This window comes from Vicugna pacos, chromosome 13 (genome assembly GCF_048564905.1).
Source record: "Vicugna pacos chromosome 13, VicPac4, whole genome shotgun sequence".
NCBI lineage: Eukaryota > Metazoa > Chordata > Mammalia > Artiodactyla > Camelidae > Vicugna > Vicugna pacos.
This window is the reverse complement of record NC_132999.1, coordinates 55,883,158-55,909,565: the sequence shown is the minus strand read 5'-3', so window position 1 is coordinate 55,909,565 and position 26,408 is coordinate 55,883,158. Positions and strand designations below refer to the sequence as shown.

At 50.7% G+C, this 26,408-nt stretch overlaps 1 protein-coding gene and 1 long non-coding RNA gene across 6 annotated transcripts in view; one reads left to right on the top strand and one right to left on the bottom strand.

Annotated features, from left to right (window-relative positions):
• Positions 1–342: 342 nt before the first annotated feature.
• On the bottom strand, positions 343–6,780 carry LOC140700789 (uncharacterized). Its single transcript, XR_012079474.1, has 3 exons — positions 6,649–6,780; positions 3,220–3,399; positions 343–836 (listed from the first exon to the last, which is right to left on the bottom strand). It is a non-coding gene; the product is annotated as an uncharacterized lncRNA (long non-coding RNA).
• A 177-nt stretch (positions 6,781–6,957) lies between these two features.
• Positions 6,958–26,408, top strand: part of ARHGEF10L (Rho guanine nucleotide exchange factor 10 like) — a 150,268-nt gene continuing 130,817 nt past the window's right edge. For 3 of the 5 annotated variants that reach the window (XM_072975269.1, XM_072975268.1, XM_072975266.1), the window contains exon 1: positions 6,958–7,233. The gene's annotated coding sequence lies outside the window, so the exon portion shown is untranslated. Of the gene's footprint in view, positions 7,234–23,305; positions 23,490–26,408 lie in introns of those variants that run through there. The other 2 variants (XM_072975270.1, XM_072975267.1) reach the window with 1 other exon arrangement.

The window sequence follows — 26,408 nt, the reverse complement described above, 5'->3', positions numbered from 1 at the left end:
TACTATGATAAAAATGGTGATAACCATTTAGGGTCTCTGTAGGTATCGGCGGCCTGCGAAGACCGCGTATGTAAATGAAGGCTGTATATAAATGAATTCCTTCACTCAGTGCAACAGCCCTCCTAGCTGTGTCATCCTCATTTTACAGACAAGCTTACAGAAGTCAAGGGGTCAAGCGACTTGTCCAAGGTCACATGGCTTGCTAAGGAAGCTGAATTCAAACTGGAATTTGTTTGATCCATCCCTGCTATAATTATAGACCTCGTCCGTGCAGGGCTGGCCAGGGCTCGTGCTAAACTGTTTGTCTTTTTGTTGTTAAGCTGGGCAGGGAGCTTCGAAGCTGCGTGGCTGAAGGCCTGGGAGAGCAACAGGAGAGAACTGACTATTGGGACATGTTGTCTCCCTTGGGGACGAAGTCTCCTGTCTGAGCTGGGACAGGGGATGGGAAGGCAGTGAGACTCAGGGCTGGGGGTTGCTAATGTCCAGGCCCAGCCTGGAGACTTGTCTCTTAACAAGTGGGAGCAAGTGGTGTCTTTCTCCAAGATGCACTGCCCTTTCCACCTGGAAAAGAGCCCCTGGCCTCAAGTTTGTTGGCAAAACTGGATGAGAATGATGGGGTGGGGGCAGGAGCTCAGATTCTGCATCCACATAGCATCTGATGGCCAGCATGTCTCATGGCTTTGACCTTTCACACTCTCAAGGCTGTGGCCAGGTGGCTTAGGAAGTTGGGAGCCAATATGAAGAAACTCAAGTTCAGCATCTGGATTCCCTTCTTCCTGTCTTCCTTGCCATCCGCAGCCCCAGTCCTGTTCTCCCCGTGGTTGAGAGTCTGGGCCCTGGAAATTAAAATAAAGCTAGATGGAAATTCCAGCTCTCCTGCTTTCTAGCAGTGTGACTTTTGGCAAGTTACTTCACTTCTCTGAGCCTCAGTTTTGTCATCTTTCAAATGGTCATAAGAAGAGCTGCCTCTCAAGCTGTTTGGGAGATTACATAAGATAATTTTCATCAATATTTCATCCAGTTTCTGGATGATCATATAGTCTCAGTAGATGAGCATCGTGTCAAATCTTATTCTTCCAGGAAACTTGGGGCGTCAGCATCTCCTGAACTGATGTGAAGAGTCTGCAGAACAGAGTGTGACCACAAATTTTCGTCCTGAGTGTTCTAACTGCATGAGCGCTTATCCATGCAAGAGACTATTGATCCTTCAGAGTGGTCACCTGCCAGGAGGCTGTTCTGGGAACTCAGCGTTTGGAAACGTCTCAGAACCTGTGGCACAATTCTGAATGTGCTCGTTAGAGGCACATTCATCCTCTGAGGGCGGGTCTGCTGTTTGGAATTAGCAAGGAACCTTCTGGACCCAAGACTGCTGACTTTGGGTGGAGGTTTGAGCTGGGAAGTGCTGACAAGGGAAAATGAGAGTTAAAATACAGGGGGTGGGGGAGGGTGGAGGGTGGAGAAAGGTTTTCTGCCTTGGAGGGCTGTGGGTCTAATTAAAGCAGTTTTAAAATAAATGTGCAGAGGAGGGTTCTATTAAGGGTCAGGAAGAGAAGCTTGGGGTATGAAGGTGCCAGGCCTTTTTGGGGACTGACCTTGGGCAGGAGGTGACACCTTCCCAGAAATAACTGTCCCCAGATACTCAGCTAAGAGCCTTTCATTTGCCAGTATGGAGCCCTGCATGGATGGGTATAAGCGAAAAAGGGAACATGTATTCCGGGAGTTCAGGGGTGTCCCAGAAGCCCAGAGAGCTGCCCTGGCCTCGTGAGGGGCTGAAACCAGGAGCTGGACGGCCATTGGAACCCAGGCAGCCTCTGCTCCTGCCTGTCTCTATTCCTATGGTCTCTCTTTTCCTCAATTTTGATAAAATATATATATTATAAGATCTATAATTGTGACCATTTTTTAACTGAAGTATAGTCAGTTTACAATGTTGTGTCAATTTCTGGTGTACAGAATAATAGTTCAGTCATACATACACATACGTATATTCCTTTTCATATTCTTTTTCATTATAGGTTACTATTAGATATTGAATATAGTTCCCTGTGCTGTGCAGAAGAAACTTGTTGCTTATCTAATTTATATGTAGTAGTTAGAATCTGCACATCTCGAACTCCCAATTTATCCCTTCCTACCTGCTTCCCCTGGTAACTGTAAGCTTGTTTTTTATGTCTGTGAGCCTCTTTCTGTTTTGTAAAGAAGCTCATTTGTGTCTTTTTTTTTTTCCTTAAGATTGCACGTATAAGTCATATCACATGGTATTTTTCTTTCTCTTTCTGGCTGACTGTTTTTAAGTGCCTGGTTTAGTGGCCGTCAGTACATTCACAATGTTGTACAGTTGTCACCACCATCCAGCTCCAGAACCTTATCATCCCAAACGGAAACTCCGCATCCGTTGAAGAACAATTCTCCGTCTCCCCTCCCCCAGCCCCTGGTAACCAGCATCTGCTTTCTGTCTCTGCGAATTTGCCTATTCTAGGTACTTCATATAAATGGAATCATATAATACAACCTCTTGTGTCTAGCTGATTTCATTTAGCATAATGTATTCCAAGTTTATCCATCTTGTAGCATGTGTCAGAATTTTATTCCTTTTTAAGGCTGAATAATATGCTGTTACATGGATGGACCACATTTTGCTTATTCCTTCATCTATCAATGGACATTTGCATTGGTGCTGCTTTTTGGCTGTTGTGAATAACTCCAATAGCCTTATCTCATCCCTGCTTTTCTCCTTTCATCTGGGACTGGATTCCTCAGTGTCTCTGGGCACGTGGCAGAGGGTGGCCACCCCACAGCTTTTGAGTCACAAGTGCTCAGTTCCAGCCACTGGCAGAAACCCAGTTCCAAATTTCAGAGTCAGAGACCGTGACTGTCAGATGTGCTCGCCAGGGCATGAGGTCATGCGGGGCCAACATGGAGTCCATCCTTGGAAGTGGGGGATGGTTGTCAGAAAGGAAGTGAGAGTTGTTTGGGACTGGGCAACCTCCCCTTCAACAAGAAACTCAGCCAGGACACCCTCTGATGGAAGTACTTCCATGTTTGATGAACCTATCTGGAATTTTTGACTCAGAAGACTCAGAAAGATGCTGTGCTAATCTCTGCCTGCAGGCATGCTTTGTGTCATCTGGCTTGTTGTTTTTAAGTGTAGGGGCCTCTGCACCTCATCCTGGACCCTGGCTGGGCTGACATCATGACCTGGCCTGGGGACCTGCTTACCTCGGAGCCTGGTTGGCTGCAGGTCCAGGAGGAGGGGGTGCCGTTTCAGACCCTCTGGGGCTGGTGGTCCTTGGTGTCTCCATGCATCTGCTCCAGCATCCTCACGCATCCTTCAGGTCCCCAGGAGATTGACTTGTACCTTTTCCAACTTCTGTTTCGTGAGGATGAGCCGCTAACTAACTGAAATGGGACACATATCTTTATGACATCTCAGTTTTCTTATTGATAAAATGGCTAATAACACCTGTCTGTTTTCTCTAGCCGTTGGTGCAGATGTCACATGGAACTGATGACTACAGAGCAGGGGTTCTCAAGGTGGGGCTGTTCACCCCCTACCCAGAGGGCATTTGGCAATGTCTGGAGACATTTTTGGTTGATACAACAAGGGGGTGAAGGTACCACTGGCATCCAGGGGTTAGAGACCAGAGATGCTGAGAAACACCCCACAGGGCACAGGATGGCCCTCAACACAAAGAAGAGTTATCTGGTCCAACATGTTAGTGTAGTGCCAAGGGTGACACACGCTGGTTTAGAGCTGCTTGGAAGAGTCATTCATTCTGCAAAACTTTCTGAGCATCTTTTGGTGCTGGGTTTGTGGGGAGGAAAGGGGGTGGTAAGGATTCAAGGACAGAAAGGACCCAGCCCCTCCCTGTAGTGGGAAGAGGGCAGAGAGCCTGGCAAGCAGCAGGCTACTTAGATACTTAGATACTGTTTCTACATCAAAGTTTAGCCTCAGTTAGCGGCAAGCTCAGTGTGGGACTGCGTAGGCCCTACACAGATGGCAGAGAAGACCAGGGATAAAGGCTTGGTGAGTGGGGGCGGGGGGACCTTGGGGCCCTGGATCAGCGAATAAATCACGAGCTCTGGGTAAGCATGGCCACTGTTGGCAAACAGGGGCTTCCAACACGCTGCCCCGCAGCCTTGCCTAGCAGAGTGTTCTTAGGCAACCAGTTGTCGTGTGGAGGGTAGAAAGCAAGCCTCGCCTAACCTCTTGGAGGGACCAACAATTTGGGAAAAAAGAGTGGAGGTGGATTGATTGAATTATTTTTTGAACTCGTGGCTTTTTCTCAGCTAATATTCAGCCTCTCCTCTGCCCCTGGGCCTTGCGGGTGGGTGAGGAGAGGAGGGGCCAGAGAAGAGAAGACCCCCAGAGAGCAGGAGAGGGAATTCCAGGGGACCTCATACCCTTCAGAAGGTGGGGGATGGTGTGGTGGTCCAGGTGTCCAAAGGAAACACTGAGAGTGACTCTGGCCCCTCCCACCCTCCTTCCATGACCTTTCGTGCTGCTGCTTCTGGAAGTTGAAGGCCCAGGCCAGCCCTCCTGGGTGGGTGGAGGCAGTGCCCTCTGGGGTGGGGCTCTGGGGACAAGAGAGCAGCCTCCCAGCAGTGGCAGCCTGTCCCCGGCCAGGGCCAAGGGGAGGTGCGGGAATGGAGGCCAGGGAGGCAGTAACGGACAGCATCTCTCCTCTCCAGGCCCCCAGGACCCAGAACCACCCCTCCCAGGCCAGGCCTTCTTGAAGGGCGAGCCCCCCACCGCTGCTCCTGCAGGTGGTGGGGCTGCTCCTCCGCGGCCTCCCTTTTGCTCACACTTCAAGCCCTAATAGTAATGTTGGCCAAACTCTAGCCCTGAGGGAGGGCTTCTGGGGGACTCTAATTCTGCAGTATTCACGTTCCCACTTCACAGCTGGCTCGTGGAGGAACCAGGACTCAAACCGAGGCAGCCTGCCTCTGGTCCAGAGGTCGGCAGCCTTCCGGGTGGGAATCCAGGGAACCGGGCCTATGTTTACTTTCTCCCGTGGGGCAGAACTTCCAATCCTACTGGAGTTTGCATTGTGCCCCAGGCCTGTGTGCTTGCCAGAGGCTTCTGCTTCTATCAGCCCATGATTCAGAATATCCATCTACTGAACGTTGTGTGACCTTGGGCAAGTTACTGATCTCTCAGAAGCCTCAGTTTCCCTCTCTGTAAAAGGGGGAGACACTTCTGTGAGGTTTATATGAAGTTATGCATGGAGAGGTTTTTAGTGGATAAAACGTGTAAAAGCCAAAACCCAGGATTAGCAACATCATCATCACAATCACCACCACCACCATCATCATCTCTATCATTGAAGGCAGGGATCAGCCAGCTTTCTCTATAAGGCCAGACAGCAAATATTTTTGGCTTTGCAGACCCTGCAGTCTCTGTCACTACTCAGTTTTTCTGTTGTCTCTTCAAAACAGCCATGGACAATAAGCAAATGGGTGTGCCTCTGTTTCAATAAAACTTTATTTACAAAAACAGGTGAAGGGCCGGATTTGGCCCGAGATAGTTTGCCCCTCTCCACCCGCCATGTTCCCAATCTAAGACCCTGAGGCTTGCTTGCTTGCCAGTGTCCTGCAGCAGAAGGCGGAGCAGGGTCCAGGTCAGGTTTGGGTGTGAAGTCAAAGCTGTCCGTCAGCATTTTAAGGGCAGGGCTGTCTTCCTTTGAGACCCCTTCCTGGGTTCTTAGGGGCACATAGTTTGGGTAGAATAAGTGTGTGTACTTAAATGACTTTTTTCCCCTCATGTCCAGATACTCACGCTCTTAATCAGCTCGGCAGATGGTTGACTAAAATCTGGGGGTGGTTAATACTGACAATGAGAATGCAAACAGGGCCAGCCCCGAGTGTGCCATCCTACTTTCCTGAAAAGGCATCTTTGTGTTTAGAGTGTCGTGTTGTCCGTCCTCTAGCCGCCGGGCCTCCAGCCCCCTATCTCTACACAGTCTAATTTAATTCTTGTGAGAGCTCTGTCATATAGGAACTATTATAATTACTCCAATTGACTAAATGCCTGTTGACAGATGAATGGATAAAGAAGATATGGTATACACACACACACACACACACACACACACACACACTGGAATGTTATTCAGCCATAAAAATAATGAAATAATGCCATTTGCAGCAACATGGATGGATATAGAAATTATCATACTAAGTGAAGTAAGCCAGAGAAAGACAAATATCATATGATATCACTTATAGGTAGAATCTAAAAAAATGATATAAATGTACTTATTTACCAAACAGAAATACACTCACAGACACAGAAAACAAACTATGGCTACCAAAGGGGAAAGGGGAGTGGGGAGAGATAAATTAGGAATTTGGGATTAACAGATATTCACTACTATATACACAATAGATAAGCAACAAGGACCTACTGTAGAGCACAGGGAACTATATTCAATATCTTGTAAGAAGCTATAATGGAAAAGAATCTGAAAAAGAATATGTACGTATATGTACAACTGAGTCATTATGCTATACACCTGAAACTAACACAACATTATAAATCAACTATACAGCCATTAAAAAAAATCACAGTAATTACTCCAGTTGAACAAGGGGAAAACAGGCTTGGAGAGACAAGGCCACTCAGCTGGAAAGGGCAGGAATTCAAACCTGAAATGTTCCAACTTCAAAGTCATGTTCTTTCCCAGCTTCTCTGGTTATAAGAGTCCTAGATCATGGAGGAACCTCCCACCCTGCCCTGTGCCCATGCCTTGAGCCCCCTTCCCGGGCCAGTTGGCAGCTGTCAGCACTCAGCCCTTCTGCTCAGAACCCCCTTTTAGAGGCCCCCCCCCCCTTTGTTCACACCCATCCTTTCTTCCTACCCTGGCAACTTCCTGGTCCTCCCAGCCCAGCCCTGCCCTGCCTGGCTTGACTCAGTCTAGCCCTTCTTTGTGGGCTGCTCGGGGCCGCCTCCTATCCTCCTGCCCGCCTGCCTGGCAGGTCTGGCGGGTGAGTGACTCACACACCTGTGCCCACTGCATGCGCAGCAAGGGAGCCAGTGAACGTGGCCCCTGAGCTCCTGCCCACCGGCTGAAACAGACGAGACCCCTCCCTGCCGCTGGAGCCTGCCCCCATCACCTGCACTCCCTTCTCCTGTGGCTGGAATTGGACTGCACAGAATCCGGGTCAGGCTTTTGGTTTTTAAACATCGCTGTCCCTTGCTGAATTGGAGGAGAACGCTTTGGAGGTCACTGGGTGAGTGTCTGGGTCTCTGTTGTTGTTGACACCCTTGGGCTCCAGGCCCAGGGACACCCTGCTCCCTCTCAGGTGGCGGTGGGGCTTGGAATGCCTTGTGCTGGTCTCAGGGAGGAGAATGCTGCTGGGAGCCTCAGTGGCCAGGACCCTGACCTTTGTGGCCAACTTGTGGGGGCAGGTCAGGGTAATGTCGGGGTGAGGAAAATAGAGGGAGCCTCGCAGGGGGGTGTGTGCGGTGGGAACTTCCCCCAACTCCCTTCTTAGGGTCACAGAGTTTGATAGTTGTGGCTGGATGTGGCCTCAGAGGACACCTAGTTCAACAGCATCATTTTACTGCTGGGAAAACTGAGGCTCAGAGGAGAGGGAGTAACTCTAGGTCACACTGTGAGTCGGTGGCAGAGAGGGGGTGAGAAGCCAGAATGAGCTGCTGTCACCCCGCCCAGCTCTCCTTCCTCGCTCCTTAGTGCCTGCTCCTCTGTTTCTGCCTCCCGGGACCCCCTGACCCCTCTGGTAGCCCTCTCCCATCTCATCCTATCCTGGCCATGTTAGGAGGGAGGAATCACTGCATATGCAATTTCATAGACGTGATTTCACAGGCTCACAGTTGGAAGCATTTTAAAGGTCACCCGGGCAGTCTTGGCTGTGAGTCTCTGACAGGTGGCTGTTGAGCCTCAGCTCGAGTATCTCCGGTGATGGAGAGCTTGAGGCTTTTGGAGGCAGCCGGTTTATCTGTGTGGCCGATGTCTGGGGAATGATGGTATCATGCTTGCTGGGCGCTTACTCTGGGCCGGGCACTTTGCTAACGAAATACCTTGCATGTATGAACTCATTTAATCCTCCCAATACTCCTAGGAGGTAAGTTTTATTATTATCATTCTTATCTATAGCTGAGGAAACAGGCACAGAGAGGTTAAGTAACTTACTCATGTTAGCACAGCTTGAGAAACGAGCTGAGATTTAAGCCAGACTAGTCTGGTTCTAGAACCTGACTGAGCCCTCACTCTGTCACTTGACTGCTACCAGGCGATGATGAGACTTCCTGGGGCTGGGTACCTGCTGGGCTGGCGAGGCTGAGGTTTGTAAGGGGGATTTTAGATGACTGCATGTCCCTCTGGCTGACCTCCCAGAGGGATAAGGCTCAGAGAGGTGAGGTGACCTACTTGAGGTCATACAGCTGTGAGGTCAGACCCTCCCTCCTGGCTCCTAACAGAGTCTCTGCCGCCATACCAGGCTGGTCCCTCCTTCCAGTGGCTTTTCCTTCAGAGAATCCTTGTTCATCTGGGACAAAAGTGTCTGAGTGATGCTGCCTCCCCAGCTTTCAGTCCCTGAATCAGGGTCTCCTGAAGCTCATTTGGGAACCATTCCTTCTCTTCCTAGGCTGAGCTCCCTCGAGTGATGCCACCAGTCCTCCCAGTGGGGTCTTTTCGGTTGCTGGGACTTTGGGGTCTTCAGGGGGTGACTGGTTTGGCCCCACTCACATCCCTACCACCTACAAGGTGAGGGGAGTCTCTAATGTCTCCTTCCAGAGCTTCTGCCCTAGAACAGTCACTTGGGCAAGAGGTTCCCAGGGTGATTCCGTTCCATCTTATCCTCCTGGTAGTAATGATGATGCTAACAGTGATACTGACTGCACCACTGTTACTACATTTCCATTTATCGGGCACTCACCGTATACTAAGATCTGGGTCAGGCAGCCTGCCTGCCACAACTCACTTAGTCCTTTGGAAAACTCCCATTTCACAGGTGAGAGAGCTGAGGCTCAGAGAGGAGAAGTCACTTGCCCAGGGTCACACAGCTGGCCAACGGCACTGAAATCATTGGCAGAAAGTTGCAAGCTCACGTCATTCAAAGTTGTGTGCTGAGTTCACAGGGCCACGGGTCCAGCTTGGCTGACCCCAGATTTCAAGCTTTTCCCACCTGGCACCTCTAGGCTGGGCTGCGCTGAGGTAGGATTTGAGAACCATGGGTTCTGGTCGCATTCTGCCTCTAAATACTACAGGACTTTGGGCAAGCCGCTCAGCCTCTGGAGGCCTAGGTCACCCCATCTGGGTGCAGGAGTTGATAATTTCTTTCCTATGATCTCACCAAGGGCTGTGAATTACAGTCACAGCTGTGAATGCCTTAAAATCCTTGACACCACATGCATGCAGAGAATTAGTGTGAAGAGAGGTAAAGAATGACTCAAGCAGCATCTCCAGTCCCCTCTGTCCCTGGGACAGCTTTGACATTTAGTCCCCACAACCACCTTGGGATGCAGGGACACAAGCCCGGCTCTACAGCAAGGAAGCTGAGACTCAGGAAGTGCAGTAACTCACTGTTGGTCACAGGACTAGCAGGCAGGGAAGCCGGGACTTGAACCCGGTCTGTGTCCCCAGAAGTGAACACCCCCATCACGATGAGAGACAGCTCCTTGGGGATGGGGGTCTCCCAGGATACACAGGCCAGGAGCAATGAGTGGGTTTTGAAACACTGACCCTTTGGATTCAAGGAGGTCAGACTCACAGGAGCAGGTTCCCAGGAGCTTAGCAGGTGGGTAAAAGGCAGGTGGGATGGTGCTGCCATGAAGTCAGTCCCTGGCTCCCCTGCTAGGCCTCTCCCACTTGGCCCTTCAGCAGAAAGACAGGGACCCCCTCCCCCATCCTTCCTTGTCTCAGGGACAGAGGCAGTCCTTGTTTCAAGGATGCCAGGAAAACAGGGAGCTCTCCTGAGCCATCGTGGGACCTGCTCTGCAGGTAACCTGGATCCCTCCTCCTGGCTCATCTCAGCCCATCTCAGCCACTGTTTGATGCGCCAGAAGAGGGAGGGAGGCAGCGGGGTTGGGTAGCAGCTCTGCTCACCTCCTCCCTCTCCATTTTTCCCTATCCTCTGGTTCTCCTCCAGAACAATGTCGAAATTAAATCTAATAGCCATTCATTCTATCTGATAAGAGGGGTTCCAATGTCATGGTTTGTTTGAGACTGGCTGGGGTTGGGGAGGGGACCCTGAGCTGGGAGCCAAGAGGCTACCACTGCTCCCATTCCATTCTTCATGTTCTGTACACCCTTGAGCAAGTCCTCTGCCCTCTCCTGGCCTCAGTTTCCCTCTCTGTGAAAGGAGAGGTTTGTTTTGGATCATCTCTAAGGGCCCTGCCAGCTCTGAAAGTCTCTGAACTGCCTGAATGGATGGCCCCGAGGTGCCCTCTGAGGCTGCTGTCAGCCCTCTCTCCTCCCCACTTGGCCAGGCCAGCAGAGGAATGTAGGGGAGGCTCCCATTTGCTTCTGATATATGGGGACCAGTGAAGACAGGAGTGATCTCCACAAAGACTAGCTCCTCTTTTGTCTTGCTGATTTTTGGAATAAACCCAGGGTGGCAACGTTTGTCCTGAGGTGGGAAGCCCCATGAAAAAGACTGCAGGACCCCCAGGCAGGGCCACTATCCTCCTACCAGCACCATTCGGTTCCCTGGCCCTGCAGCATTATCTCGCTTTTTAAACTCTGAAATGGCTTACTTCTAGGAAAGCAGAACTTATCCCTAAGAGTCTATTGGTTCCCTGAGCTAATTCCTGATTGGTCTACTTCCCTCACTCCTGATTGGTCCATTTCTCTCACTCCTGATTGGTCCATTTCTACAAAGCTTGTTCCTAATTAGTCAACTTTGTTATACCTTATTTGCATATGATGTTACAAAATGTTGCAAAGTCTAGACTGGTAGCCTATAAAAGCCTGTGTAAACCTCAGACAGGGTCCAGAGCTTGAAGAGTTAACTCCTCTGGTCCCACCAGCATAATAAACCTGAGTTCTCCAACTCTGAGTGCTGCTTGGTCTCTCACCTGGATCCAGGTTGCTGTCACAACTGAGCTGTAACACACTTTACTACAACAGTCTGACTGCAGGGGAGAGGCTGCTTGAGGCCCTTTCCACCTTGTTCCTGGAAAAAGGATGGACGTGGGGGTCAGACTTGGGTTTAAATCCTAGCTCTGTCCTTTCTGATGCTGTGAAATTGGGTGGGGTTGCTTGGTCTTCGTTTTTGCATCTGAAAAGGAACGTAACAGTACTGAGCTCACTGAGGCAAGTTAGGAGGGTTATCCCAGGCAGGGCACTTGGCCCAGTGCAAAGTAAATGCTCAATAAAGGGGAGGACATGTCCATGGCACAAATTCCTCTTGACTCCAGAATGACAGGATGCCTCAGTGTGCTGGCCGGGACCTCGATACCACATTCCACTTGGAAGAGCGGTCTCTGGGTGTGATGGGGATGCTATGGTGCTAGTTCTAGTCTTTTCTCTCCCTCTTTCTTAACATGTTCCGGAAACTACAAAGCTGAGCCACATCCCTCAATGCCTGCTTTCCTGGGACTGCTGGGTTTTTCACCCCGAGTCCTCGTTTCCCCATGAGACACTGGAAGCTCTAGGCTCCAGCCAGGGAATAGTTGGGGGTGGGGGGCAGCCTGCTTCACACTGACCTCACCCCCAAATCCTGCTGGCTGGCTCAGGTGACCGATCAGAATTTACAGGGTATGAGGATTTGTGGGTCAGGATGAAATCTCTTTAATTAACTAGAGCGCAAGCCCCCTAAAGCTCAAGGCTCCTGGTGGGTGCTGCAGAATTCCAAAAGAACACCCAGGGAAAAGGTAGGGGCTTAGATCAAACCCCAGGGTCCAGCACAGCTCTGTTCCTCAGCGCAGTCCTGGAGCCACACAGCAGGGAGGTTACTACAGAAGCACATTCTACAGCTGCCCCAATTCAGAGACAGGTGTTTTGGGGATGAGCAGATGAAATTCCCTGGCAAAGTGGTGGTGTCTGGGAAGGGTAACGTGCCTGATAAGGCTACACGCTGTTTATCTCAAAGCTCGTTACCCCAAAGACACTTCTTTTTCCCTTTCCCTAAAGATCTGCATACTTTTCTCTGCACTTCCTGGAATCCTGGCTGGGGGATTTTCCAGTTAGCAGAGAAACATGCTTCCTCCTGCTTCACTGAGGGCATGCGTGGTTGGGAGTCAGGGAGTTACTGTCCTCTAGTTCTTTCCTTCTTATTTTTCTTTCTTTCTTTCTTTTTCTTTCTTTTCTTTTTTTTTTTTTGTGGGGGGGTGGTAATTAGGGGTTTTTGTTTTGTTTTCCGGAGATTCTAGGGATTGAACCCTGGAATCTCGCATGCTAAGCACACATTCTACCACTGAGCTATCCCCTCCCCCTCTTATTTTTCAATTGCGTCCATCTATCTGTCCATCCATCCACCCATCCATCCATCCTTACATCCATCTGTCTATCCATCCATCCAAAGACTGCTTATTGAGCATCAGCTCTGTGCCAGACACTGCATTCTGGACATAAACTCTGTGTAACACAGACATACTCTTACCTTTAGGGAGATTATAGTGTAGCAGGGGTGACAGACAATTTAGACAATACACTACCTCAGGTGCTATGGCCTTATCTGTTTATCAGTTTCCTTATCTGTTGCATGGGATGATAACAGTACCTACCTCCCGGTATTATTGTGAAGATTTGCTGAGATAATACAGGTAAAGAGTTTGCCCAGTTCCCCCCTGTAGCAAGTGCTCAATAAACATTAGCTGCGATAATACCGATGATCACGAGCATTGAGGAAGACGATGACTGAGATCACCTAAAACAGTGCCTGCTACTGACTAGTATCCATGTACATCTGAGAGTTGTTCTGGGCAGGCTGGCTCTCCTCAGCAGCAATAGTAGGTAATAGGGGAATGGTGACCAAGGTCCAGCCCCAAGCCAGCTTCTCAGGGTGGGGCAGCTCATGAGCTAATCATCTCAACAAAGGGGCCGTGGATGCTGGCCATGCCATCTGGCGGCAGGCTGTGTGGGTCTGAGGGCTTCTCATGAGAGCCTAAGCCAACGCAGCTGCCCATCTGGTTGGCCCAGTTAGGAGTTGGTTATGAAGCGTCTTAGGATGAAATCAGCGTGTGACCAGAAGCTGTAGACTGCTTGGGCTTCTCAGGGCTGGGGCAGGCTATCTGAAAAGTTCCCGGAAGCTGAGAGGAGGCAGGGCAGCCAAGGGCAGCAGACGTGGGGATGAACCCCTGTGTTGGGGGCTCAGCAGGGGGAGGCCGTAGATGAAGTTCTAAGGGAGAGCAGCCAGAAGTGGTCAGGGGTTCCCTGCTGGTCCCCCATGGGACTGATGGGGGCTAAGGATGGCAGTTTTATTCACCAGTGTACCTCCAGCTTCTGGAACATTGCCAGGGAAATCTCAGGCACTTAACTGGGAGGATTAGTTGAACGCATGCTGTATGGTCAGGCCACCCAAGATGGCTGTTCTCCTGTTCTCTGTACATCCTCTGCTCAACCAGTCCCTGCTTTACCGACACTCTACACACATGACTGCCCTTTTTTCTTGATCACAGAGTCTAATCAGTAAATGCCTACATACTTGCCCCCTGGCCCCAGCTAGCGATTGCTCTAATCTTCAGATCAGAACTTCTCCACCACGGCTTATCAAAGGGGCAGTGAGGGACGTGTCCTCTGCTGGTTTCCCTGGTAACCAATGAGCCAACCCGACATCAATTCCCTCTATAACCAGTAACATCCCTTTCCTCACTGTAGCGAAGACTGTCGCCATGTCCTGCCCACCATCTGCCGCACATGGTGGGGTGTCGTGCCAGGACCTCACTTCAGACGTAAGACCCTCCCGTCCATTAAACCATTGATGTCTCTGTCACTGACTCTAGGCTGTTTCTTTGGTCTGGAGGCTGGGCAAGCACAGGGCTTGTAAGTCTGTTGGGTGCAGCCCAACACACACCAAGGCTCTATTGGGATGGTCGCTTTAACTAGCATGCTAGCTTACCTCTAAGAAGCAGTGGTTCTGGAACCCACAGAAATCCGTTCAAATCCTGGTACCCCACTTACCAGCTTTGTGGGACCATGAATAAGACGTTTCCTCTTTCTAAAACTCAGTTTCCTCATCTGTAAAATAGGAATGACAAGATCAGCATTGAGGGTTGTTGTGTGGACAGGAGATGATGAAGGAATTTAGAAGTTACCCAACAAAGAGTGACTGCTATGGTCATCTTTCAGTCATCTGGGGTGACACCCAATGTTGTGAGTCGGGGCTGTGGGATTGGTCTGGTGGAGATGGGGTGTTTGCTGAACCCAACATTGTGAAGTTTTGGGGAGAGGTGGTAGGTGGAGTCAGATAGACCTAGAATCCATTGCTTACTTGCTGTGTGACCTTAGGTGGGCTACCTACCTCTCTGTGCCTAAGTTCCTCATGTGAAAAAAAGGAGATCTTGAAAGCAGTCATTCTGTAGAGCTCTTGCAAGAGTAAATGGGATCACGCATGAAGAGCACAGGGCCTGCACATCCGTCAGTAAAAGGGGGTTTACTGCTCAGTAAAGGGGGGCTGGCATTATCATTGGTGGCCATCAGGGGAGGAATGGGGTGAAAGGGCTTTGTGAGCATGAATGTGAGATATAGCGAGGGATTCTGGGTTTCACCTAAGGGAAGGGGCTCTGGTCCCTCCCTGATGTGTTGGGAACACCAGCCTGCTGTGTCTCTGCTGACATATTGTGTGGGCGAACAGGACCATCCTGGTGAAGGCTTTTTGGTCTCAGAAGATGCCTGTTTCCAGGAGAAAACTGAAGAAAAACATTTGGCTTAATCTCTTGGGTTCCAGGGGGCAGGACTTGAATGATCTTAACCTGAGGCCACAGAATATGGAGGAAGAAGCAAATTCTGGATTCAAATCCCAGCTCGGGGTTGGGGGGATGGAGTGGGGTGGGGTGGGTATAGCTCAGTGGTAGAGCACATGCTTAGCATGCAAGAAATCCTAGGTTCAATTCCTGGTACCTCCATGAAAAAAAACCCTCACACAACAAATCTCAGCTTCTCTACTCGCCCACTGTGTGACCCTGGGCAGGGCACTTAACCTCTCTGGGTCTGTTTCTGTATTCATGAAACCAGGCAAAGCCACCTTCCTTGCAAAGTTCCTTGGAGGCCTAGCACACAGGGGGCCTCTGTGAATGGGAGTGAGTTGGGCAGGTTCCACGGAGGGCGAGGGAGTAGATGTTAATGAACACTGGGGCTGGTCCAAAAACCCAGTCTATAAAACTCCTGCCTGCAGCTTCTGGTGCGTTGCTAATGGGAGTTTATGTGAAGGACACAACGGGATAAGGGCCCATTGTTCCGAGTGGGGACGGTTTTATGACTCTTAGAAAGCGTCTTTCATCTGGGAGACCAGGGAGCTTACGGAACCTCCCAGCCCTGGGCAGAGAAACTAGGGGCTGCTGAAGGTTTCTGGGGCTGGTGCCAGGCTGCAGCCACGGCCAGGCCCTCCCTTGGCAGGGGCTGAGGCCTCCCTGGAGTGTCACTGCAGCGACAGGCTGACAGCTGCCCAGCTTCTCTTTCCCCAGGCCCAGGACCTTTTCTCCTGGAGCCCTCCTGTCTGGACTCCAGTCCCTAGCCTGATCTGCCTGGCAAGGCTGGAGGCTCACGGTGTCTCCTGCGTTCCCTTTCTGCTTCCTCTCCTCAGCAGCCCATCCTTTTCATCCTTATGGAAGCTTCTAGAATAGGCTTGGGCCCTGTCTGCTGTCAGCTGACAGGCTATTCTCATTGCCTGGGAGCCTCGCCTGGCACCCCCAGCCCTGGGTAGAGGCAGTAACCTGATGCCAAGAAGTGAAGACCTTGTCTCTCTGTCCTTTCTGGCTCCTTGGCCAGGCCCCAAGCAGAGAAATCCAACCTCCCCTTGGCTCAGCACACACCCCTGAGCCCTCTGCCTGCTTAATCCCAGTGGAGGCTCCAAATGCCCTGAGGGGTGGGTGAGGCTGGCTTCCCAGTGTAGATGGGGCCAGCACGCGGGACCTGTGGGGTCTGGGCTGAGTGGTGGAGAGAGCATCTTTATGTGTTTGCAGCTGCCTTTGATGGCCTGGACTGGGACTTTTCTATTTTTTTTTTAATGGAGGTACTAGGGGATTGAACCTAGGACCTGGTGCAGGCTAAGCATACACTCTAGCATTGAGCTATTTCCCTCCCCGCCAGGCTGGAACTTTTCCCTTTCCCCGCATCGTCTTTTCCACTTGGGGAGATGCAGAAAGGCTACAGCAGGATGTTTGGGTACATTAATTGGTCCCAGGACCTCCCCTGATTCTGCACCAAGACAGTAGCCATGAGCAGTGGGCACTTCCCTCCTCTTGTAGGAACAAAAATCCATCCAGGTGAGTGCAAGTGAAGGTGGGGAGGGGCTCTGTAAGGACACAACAGGTCAACTCGGGCGGACATTCAAGGCTAGGACAGAATGTCTTTGTACCTCAGTTTCCTCATCTGTAAAACAGGTATAAAAGTACCTATATCATAAAGTTGCTGTGAGGATGAAATGAGTTAATACGTGTCAAGTGATTAAACAGGGCCCAGTATAGAGATTTATGGAAGAGTCTGCTACTATTTTTGCTATTAACTTTGCTAGGGCTAAATGACCTCTGCCTAAACTGTCTTTTTCTCCCCCTTTACTCTACACTCCTGCCTTTTTTTTTTTTTTCCCCCTGATCCTTCAGAACCTCAGCTGGAACTTGGCTGTGGTTTCTTGCAGCATGAATGCTGGCCCCTGGCTGTGCACCACCTTTCAGGCTCAGCGTCTGTGGTCATTTGACCCACTCAGTCTCTCAGCTCTCCAATTCCAAATTCCTGGGTGAAGCAAGCTGATTGGCTCGATTTCAGTCAGATGTTCTCCCTCTTGTCCAATCAGGTGTGCTGGGGAGGAGTGGGCTGTCACCGCACATGGAGGCGCATGCGTCCTGGCACATCCAGCCCGACCTCTTGAGAGGCTCTATCAGAGCAGCAGAAGAACTGTGACCAGTGGTTTGGTGCTTTTTTCTGTCCATCCACAGAGGGTGTTCCACGTTTCTAAGCATTCAGGACAAGTTTTCAGAACTCCGGCTGCTGGCACTTGGAGCCTGTTTGGCTCACCAATTGTTGGCCCATTTAAAATCTCAAATAGTTGTCAGAATTAAAAATCAGGGGATTTTGTATAGAAATCTGGATTTCTAGCTTCTCTTGGGGAAAAAAAACAAAGCTTGGGAGACACTGGGCATAGTGACTCTTCTACTAGACCTGGGTGGTGACTGCCTTTTCTACCTGGGGCGATGCTTTCCAGGCCTCCAGGGTTCCCTACTTCCTTCATTTAGTGTCCCCAGCCATGAGACCTCGTGTTAGTTGTCACATTCAGCCTGTTTCTCCAATTTTCATCTCCCACCTGGCCCTCAGGTCCTGGAGTTTGCCCCCTTACTCCATATCCTGAGAAGGGACCTGCACAAGGACAAAGAAAAGTTATACAGCTTTTCAAAATTAGGAAATATGGTGTATATGAGCCCAGTTCTGTGTTAAGCAGTCCACAAATATTATCTTATTCAATCCTCTAAACAACCTCATAAGGTAGGTATTATTACTTTCACCCATACTATACAGATGATGACACTGAGGCTCAGAGAATGAAGCAGTTTGCTCTAGATTGGCACAGGCCATATGACTTTAGAAATGACTTCAAACTTACAGAAAAGCTGCAAGTACAATATGACTTTCTCTCTGAAGCATCTGTGAGGAAACTGCTGACTTGATGTTCCTTTACTCTGGGTATTTAGTGTGTGTTTCCTATAAACAAGGACACGCTCCTGTACAATCATGATAGAAACACCAAAATCAGGAAATTCACATAATGTCTTTCTACCATCGAATCCTCAGACCTTATTCAAGTTTTGCCAACTGTCCCAATAATGTCCTTTATGAATAAAGGATGGAGTTCAGAACCATGTGTTGCCTTTGGTTGTCGAGTCTTCTTGGTTTCCCTCAATCTGGAAAAGTTCCTCTGTCTTTCCTTGACTTTTGTGAACTTGGCATTTTAGAAGACATTTAGAGGAGTGGCCCTCCACTTGGGTGTGCTTGATGTTTGCTTCTGATTACATGAGTTGTGCATTTTTGGTAAGAATATCTTAAGGTGATGTGTCTTTCTTGGTGAGTGACATCAGGAGATTCGTAATGTCCAAACATACCCCGACTGGTCATGTTAATTTAGTCTGACCACTTGGGTGAGGAGGTGTCTGCCAAGTTTCTCTACTGTAAAGTTGCTCTTCTCCCCTTTGTGGGGAAACAAGTATTTTGCGGGGAAGTACTTTGAGGCTATGTAAGTAGCATTCCTAGCTTCCGATTTATTCATTTATGTATTCACATCAGTGTGGACTCTTGGTTCCCTGTTATTCAATGGAATATAAATCCTTAACGATCATTACCCATTTTGATGCTCAAATTGCCCTTGGTTTGGCTAGTGGAAGCCTCTTTGAGTTGGTTTCTGCGTCCTTTTGCTATGTTCCCATCACTTCTTGAGCACCTTCTTAATTTCTGGCCCGACAATATCTTCCAGGCTCAACTTGGTCTTTCCCTGGACTCAGCCATTTCTCGAAGGAGCTCTAGTTTCTTTTCACAGAGAATGGGATTTAGAAACCATGACCTGTCTTCTAAGTATGTCCATTGCCACTGGGTGTCCTTGCTTCCAGGCCCTGTTGGTGGACCGAGCTATGAGCTCACCCCAGTATCTCCAATTCCAGTCCCACACTACAGGGTTCATTTCACTTTTCTCTTTCCATATTTATAATTCCCTTCCCCAACAGTGTTTAGAGTTTGAACTCTTGACTACCGCTATACCAGGCGGTCTCTTCTAAATAACAGTTATGATTTTTTATGATACTATAATATCAAACAGCACGTTTGTCGAATTTTGTCAGTGAGCTGTTAGACTATATATGTTAATCTCTGTTAGACTGTGTTAGATCGATCCTTCAAAGTCCCATGGGACAGAAGAGGGCAAAAGGATTATTGTTCGTTTACAGGTATTGGAACCAAGTGGAGGAGGTTGAGGACTGGTCTCAGGTCCTATGGAGAGCATGGAGTGGCAGAGCTCTGTACTGTGTGTGTCCAGCCCACTGGCATGAGTGTCCATCACCCCCAGTGGTTGTTTTGAGAGAATCTGAGACTACATCTTCAAGAGAAGTTGTTGCTCAGGCTGACCTCTCCGTTTCACCAATGTCCATAAAGTGGTAGCTCAGAAAATTCTAATTTCCTTCTCTACCTGGGCCCCCAAAACCACCTGTTGCTGTGCCTTTGACCTCAGTTTGTTTCCCTACAAATGCAGGTCTTGAATTGTAAGGGAACTGGGAGGTGGTGGGGAGATTGCTCAGTGCATCCCAGCCCCCTTCAAAATCCATCATACTTAACAAGAGCAGGAGTGTTCTGGACAGAGGGTTCATCTTGGTAAGACAGACTCTGTCATCCTCATTCATAATCAAAATGCGATCCAGCCTCTCTTAGATAAGAGCTAGCCACTTTCTGCACTCCCTCCATTCAGACTGCCTATGCGAGAGTGGTATCTGGACTTGGGAAGTCCACTTTCCCATCTACCACCTCCTTTTAATCTGCTACAAGGCTGGGCTGGTAGAAGTGGGTCCAGGCTGGGAGGCAGAGGGGAGCCCTGGGTTCCTATCCTCGTTTTGCCACCAGCTTGCTCGGCAACCTTGGGCAAGTCACTCAGCCTCTCTGGGCCAGTGGGAAATACCACCATGCCCTCCCTCCCTCCCTTTTTCCCAGGTCAGCAGTGGAGACAGAGAGAACAGAGGCCCAGGCCCATCCAGATGTACCATTCATGATTATGCTTACACAATAAATCCTGTACCACGAGCACGTTCAGTGAGTGGGAAATTCTGGTTAATTGAAAGTTCTGGGACATGGAAATGTTCCCAGAAATCCCTTTTGTTCCTTTTGTGCCTATTGAAACCATTTGCTCATCTATTTAGCAAATATTTGCTTCATGCTTATGCTCCATCAGGCTCTGTCCCAGGTGCTGGGGATTCCAGCATGCACGAGGCAGCACAGTCCCAGCCCCCGAGGACTCACTGTCCAGGGGAAGACATGGGGCAAATACAGCACACAACACAGTAGGATGCGTGCACTGAGGAGGGGACCGTAGGATGCTATGGGAGCCTGGAGCCCCGTCTCAGGTGCACTAAAGAAGAGATACTTCAGAAGGTGTTATCTTCATGGAGAGTATCAAAAAGCCACCGTGTTTGGGGGATGGAGCAGTAATGGCATTTCAGGCAGAGGGAACAGCATAGGTAAAGGCCCAATGAAAAGCCTTGTACATTCATTCATACTGTGGAGCTTAGAATGTGTGGCTGGGGAGCCAAGAGAGAAGGGGTGTGTGTGTGTCAGGATAGCCAGATGGTGGAGAGAACAAGAACGCAGGAGAATTGGCCTGAACTGGGGCCTGGCCTGGCCTAGTTGAGGGCTGCAGGCTCATTTATTCTCGAGCGTGTGTCTCATGATGTGATTTTTTTTTTCTTGTATAAGTAGAATGTAGAGGGAAAATGAAATGAAAACACTAATTCACAGAGGAGGGGCCTCAAGGTCCATGGATGACACAGGGCTGGAGAGATGGTGGTAAGTGGAGGAACACAGCTCTGTGTAAGAGGTCACCTCTCCTTGGGGCCTTCAGAGTGTGACTAAGGGGGCCTGGCATTACTAGATCTTTGGATTTGTTAAGAGAAGCCAGCAATCAGGCTATTTAGGGTAAATTTCCCAATGGTTAAATGTTGGTAACTAATTAACAATAATAAAACCACTGTGGGCAAAACAAAATGCTTTAAAAAATTTGTTTTTCAACTTATTCTTTTTTTTGAGCACCTTTTTTATAATTGCACATTTAAAGAAATTTTCTTAAATTTATTTTGGTGGGGAGGTAATTAGGTTTTTATTTACTTATTTTTAGTGGAGGTACTGGAGATTGAAGCCAGAACCTCATGCATGCTAGGCAGGCACTCTACCACTGAGCTATACCCTCCTCCCATCCAAGATGCTTTTGTAAGCTGTATTTGGTCTATGATCTGGTAGATCACAACCCTGGACTGAGAGGGTTCTATTGATAAGGGTTTGAAGGTGTCCAGTCCGTGTGCCCCTAACCTGTGCAGGGCTCTGGGGGCACAACGGGGGCCTGAGGCATGGCCTCTGCCCTCAAGCACAGATCATAGCTGCCCTCAAGCTGGAGACAGGTGAAGTCAGTATGTGCCCAGAACCAACGAACAAAAACAAAAGCAACTCACCAAAGCAGAAATGCTGTAGAGCTCAGGGGAGAGGTGGTCAGGGAACAGAGACCATAAGGGGGGCTTCCTGGGGATTCTGGGCCTTCTAATAGTCCTGGGAGGGAGGGTAAGCCTTAGTGCCACCAAACAGGGCATTCCAGACGGGAGGACTCAGGAGGGTTCAGACCCAGGAAGGAAACAAGATAGCCAGGGAGGGGGGTTGGAGTAGGTCTGAAAGGCTGGGAAGTGCAGGTCCAGGGACCTGTACTTGGCTCCGTCTATGCCAGCAGGACCTGAACCTCTAAATTCTGGTCCAAAATTTAGACATTATGAGCCCTGAGGTCACTCGATGGATGTCTGTTCTTGCTGCTTTTCTGGCGTTTCAGAAACTTCCCTCCATGCTGTCATGTCGTCTTTTTTTTGTCCCTGGAATGGATGCCCCAGCAGGGCAGGGGCCTTGCCTGTTTTGTTCACTGATGTCTCCTGCATGCCTAGAATGATGTCTGGAACATAGTAAGTGCTCAACAAATATTTACTGGCTACACACTACGAGCCTAGTGTTCCCTAGGCCTGGGGGTTAGGACAACTCTATGAAAAATTCTTAGGAAAAGCTCTATAGAGCTTATGTTCTTGTGTGGAGATGGACAATAAACAAGCAAACAAATCAATGAATAAGATGATTTCAGAGAGAGTGGACTGGTATGGCTTGTCTCGCTGCACTGTAGTAGCCTGTTATCTGTGTCTCCTCCTAGTCTATGAAAGCTGAGGGGGCAGGGATGGGGTATGTCTGGTTCCTTGTTCCATTCTTGGCCCCTAAGGCTGGTGCCTGACAAGTAGGGAATAGTTTTTAAAAAAAAGTTTTTGCTGGTGGTATGTTTTTGTACACAGGCCAACACAGACTCCAGCCAAAATACACCTGTGCCCTTGGAGGCTGCAGACCTCATTATTATCATCCCAGGAGTAATTGCTGATAAGCCTGAGTGTGATTTTCTTTGCAAACAGAGAGGTAGCAGGACAGTGTTTAATAACAGCAGGGATAATCTTAATTAATGACCTGATAACTATAATTAATTGCATCATATCCGGAGGCCCTCTTTGGAATTCTGAGACAGAGTAACTAGCGTTTGGCAGCTCTGGGGGCTAGAAGGGAGGGGTGTGCTAGGATCTCGGTTTGACCACTTCCTTGCTGGGTGAGCTTTGGCAAGTTACTCACAACTCTGAGTCTCAGTTTCCCCATCAGGAAAATGGAGCTACATGGTTAGGGTGATTACTAGTTCAAAGCCCTCAGTGACAGTAGCTGCAAGGACCATGGTTCCTGAGGTTATTAACTGAAACCAGGATGCAAGGCTGATCTAAGGTGGTTAGGAGGGGATGGAGGGGTCCCTGCCGCTGAGATTGGGTGCGGTCCCATCACAGGTCTGGGTTTTCCTCTGGGGCCAACCCTGGAATCCCTCACTCTCTGAGGAAGCCCTGGGCAAACTGGAAGCCAGGGAGAAGCAAGCAGGCAGCGTGGGTGCGGGACCTTTCAGGAGAGCGCCTGGGAAGGCGGAGGGTGTGTGGGAGCTTCTGGTGGGAGAACTGGGGAAGAGAGAGGGGTCATGGAGGGGGTGAAGGGGGGAAGTGGGTCCCTGCGTGACCCGAGACCAGGCTCCACCCCGATGGCCTCAGTTTCCCCACCCGTGTGGCCAGAGGCTGGGTCGGCGTGACTCCGGGACGGCCATCGGGAGGGATCGGATCCCTCCTGCCGCGGTGGGTGGCTGGGGGGAGCTCCCCGCCTCCCGGGGGTCTCCGGGCGCGGCCGCGGCGGCCCGGCCACCAGGGGTTAAGCGGTGACTTCAGCCGCGGTGAGCCGGCCGGGCGGCGGGCGGGGGCGGCGCCGCGTCGCGCAGTGCGCGGCGGCGGGACCAGGCCGCTCGGCGGCGGCGGCGGCGGCGGCGGCGGCGGCGGCGGCGGCGGCGGCGGCGGCGGCGGGCGCACTCCCGGCCGGGCCGTGACCTCGCAGGCGGCGCGCGGCGCGGCCATTGGCTCGGGCGGCGGTGGCGGTGGCGGCGGCGGCGGGCCGGGCGGCTGGGGCGCGGGGCTGGGCCGGCCCGGCCATGGGCGCCCGCGGCCGCCGGGGCAGCTGAGGCGCGGGGCGGCCGCCGGCGCCTTTGTGAGCGGCGCGGACAACAAAGGCGCGGCCGAGCGGCCGGAGCCGGTGAGTGCGGCCCGCGGGGCGCGGCGGGGCGCGGGGCCGGGCTGGGGGCCGGGCGGGGGGCTCCGCGGGCGCCCGCGGCCCCCGAGACTCCGCCAGGGAGTCCGCGTGGCCCTGGATCTTTCCGGGGCCGTGGGCGTCCCTGGGCGAGTGTCGCTGAGTCCAAGGTCCCGGTCGCCCGTGTGGTCTCGGCCCCTGCGAGCGTCTCCGCTTCTGCATGATCCTTGTGTGTCCCGATTCTCCGGGGCAGAGTGTCTCCCGGACCCCGTGTCTCCTTCGTGTGCCCTGGGTGTGCCTGCAAGTGTGTATCTGTGTGTCTGGGGGTCAGAGTCCCGGGGCCGGAATCTCCTCTCTGCGTTTAGGTCCCTCCAGTGTCATTGGAGTGATTGTATCACTCGCGTGTGTATCCTCTTCCCCCACAAGTGTCCCATCCCTCTGCGTAACTCCTGTCTGGCCTTTGTGCATCGGCGTGTGTGTCTGAGTGAGTGTGTGACCTTAGCAGGTTCTGGGAGGGACGGTTTGGGAATCACCACCCCCACGCTCTGCTTTACTTTCTTTTCGGTCGGGGAGGGGGGTGCTTTCAGGTCTTGCTGTCACCGTGGTTCACCTCCCCCTGCACTGACCTGAGGGTCCCTGGGTTTACACGGAGTCAGGGAATGTACCTCTTGCCTCTGTTCTGGGCCAGCTTCCCCCCCTCTGGGCCCCTGCAGAACCGGGGCAGCCTTCTGGAGGAGGGGAGTGTGGGAGGCAAGATACCGGGGTCAGCTGGAAGGCCATGGCTGCACAACCTGCTCAGGCCTGGACACTCCTTGAGGCAGAAAAGTGTGTCCAGAGTGGGCCCTGTGAAGATGAAGACCTGCCTTCTAGAGCTCCAGGGGTGGTAGCCGATGAGGAGGCCAAGCCCGATGTAGGAACATGTGGGGATAGTTCTTCCTCCCTCTCCCTGGCCGGGTTCCTGGGGCAGGGGGTCAGGAATCTCCCTTTAGCCTTGAGAGCCTGAGGATGATGACCCTGCCTCGGGCTACAGTAGGGGAGTGCTGGTGGGGGCTGGGGTGGGATGCACTTCCCACTAGCTTTGGAGCTGAGATATTGCCTCTGCATCCTTAGCCTTCCCGAGGGATTCAGTCAGGAGAAGTCACCCCCGCCTGCCAAAGCCCCATCTGCTCCTCCTTGGATGCTGGGGAGAGAGGACAGGTTGTGCAGTCTCATTAACATGCTCAGCCCTTCCCTGCAGGTCCTGCCTGGTGGCCCTGAGCTGTTGGTCCCTCTGTCCGTTTACCCAGCATTTGTCCCATGGTGTCCAAGCCTCTGTACATAAACTAGAAAGGAGGGCACAGTCTGGAAATCTCCAAGCTCCCTGTGATTGGGGGGTTAATGGTGAAGCTCGGAGCCCTTCTTAATGACTTGTGAGGCCCCAGGTGTACTCGTGTCTTTCTCACTCTGCTCCATCATACTTGCCTTCCCGAGTTCTCCTGTTCCTTCCTCTTCCACCAAAGAGCCTTTGCCCTGAATGTTCCCTCTCTCTAGAAAGCTGGTCCTATCCTTCCCCTCTTTGCTTCTCACTCAGGGATCTCCTCCTCTCTGGGCAGCCAGGCTGGCCCAAGAATTCCAGTTCACAATGCTCTTAGAGCCCTCGCTGTGGTCTGGGTAGCTTTTCATACCTCCCAGTGGACTGCAAACCTTTGAGAGCAGGACCATGTCTGTCCTGATCATCAGCCTAGAGCAGTGTGTGGCACATAGTAGGTGCTCAGTAAACATGGGTTGTGTGGATGTCCAGGAACTGTTTGCTAAATTGTGCTGTTTCACAGTTTAGCTGTGGAGGAGTCTGGGGAAAGGGGAAACCTGGGGGACTTTTGGGGGCCCAGGTACCAGATTAGTTTAAGAGGAAGGCCTATGGTTATTTAAATCAATAATAAATTGACAGATAACTGTACATTAGCAGATTTTTGTTGCATCTGGTATACGCCAGATGTTGGGCTAGCTGCTGCGCATGTGATCTCTTAAGCAGTGGGAGGGAGCAGAGGGGAAAGAATATAATCTTAGATAAGTTTTGAAAAGATTAAAGTGTATGCTGTATACTGTGTACCTGTGTATGATAACAGTAACTTAGATTTATATCACTCTTTCATGTCCACTATCGTTGTTTCTACAACAGCCCTGATAATTAGGCAGTGAAGATAGGCTCATACCCATTTTACAGATGAGGAAGATGAGGCACAGCATTTAAGTGACTGCCTAAGGTCACAGTCAGTGAAGGACTCAAGCCAGGGTCTCCCTGACCACCCAGTCCTTGCTTCCTTCTGCAAGCTTGTGTTCAGTACCTTTGTATTCTTGTCTACCATCCTTGCCCTCTAGTCCAGGGGAGAGAATCGAGCTCATAAACAGCCAAGTGGGACAACGTTCTCTTTCCACCCTACTGTGCTGCATGGGCCCCCAGCTCAGCTCCTTTCTTGCCATGTGTCCGGGAAGAGTTCCCTGTCTCTCTTTGCCTCAGTGGAGGGCATCAGAGTCACCTTCCTTTGGGGACCTCGTCTGATATTGCTCCCGGGAGTGACCTGTCCTTGCTTGGCCATGCTGGGCCCCGGGCAGTGGTGTGCTAGAGTCAATTTGTACCGAAGCATGAGAGCTGATTGCTAAATTTTAGGAATTTCATGAGCTGGCTTTTCAACTGTAAGTTTATAGTATATAAATTGGCTGTAGTATATAAATTTACAATGAAATAAATCATACTAAAAACAGGGGTGGTAAGTACTCAAAATACAGTACTTCTGAATTATTTTGCTGTTTTTCACCATTAGTTATGTATTTGTGGTTATTTGTGTCTTTTGTTTGTGTATATTCATGCAGGTCTTCCTCAGCTTACAATGGGTCCTGATAAACCCTTCGTTAAATTGAAAATGCTTTTAATAGACCGGACGTACC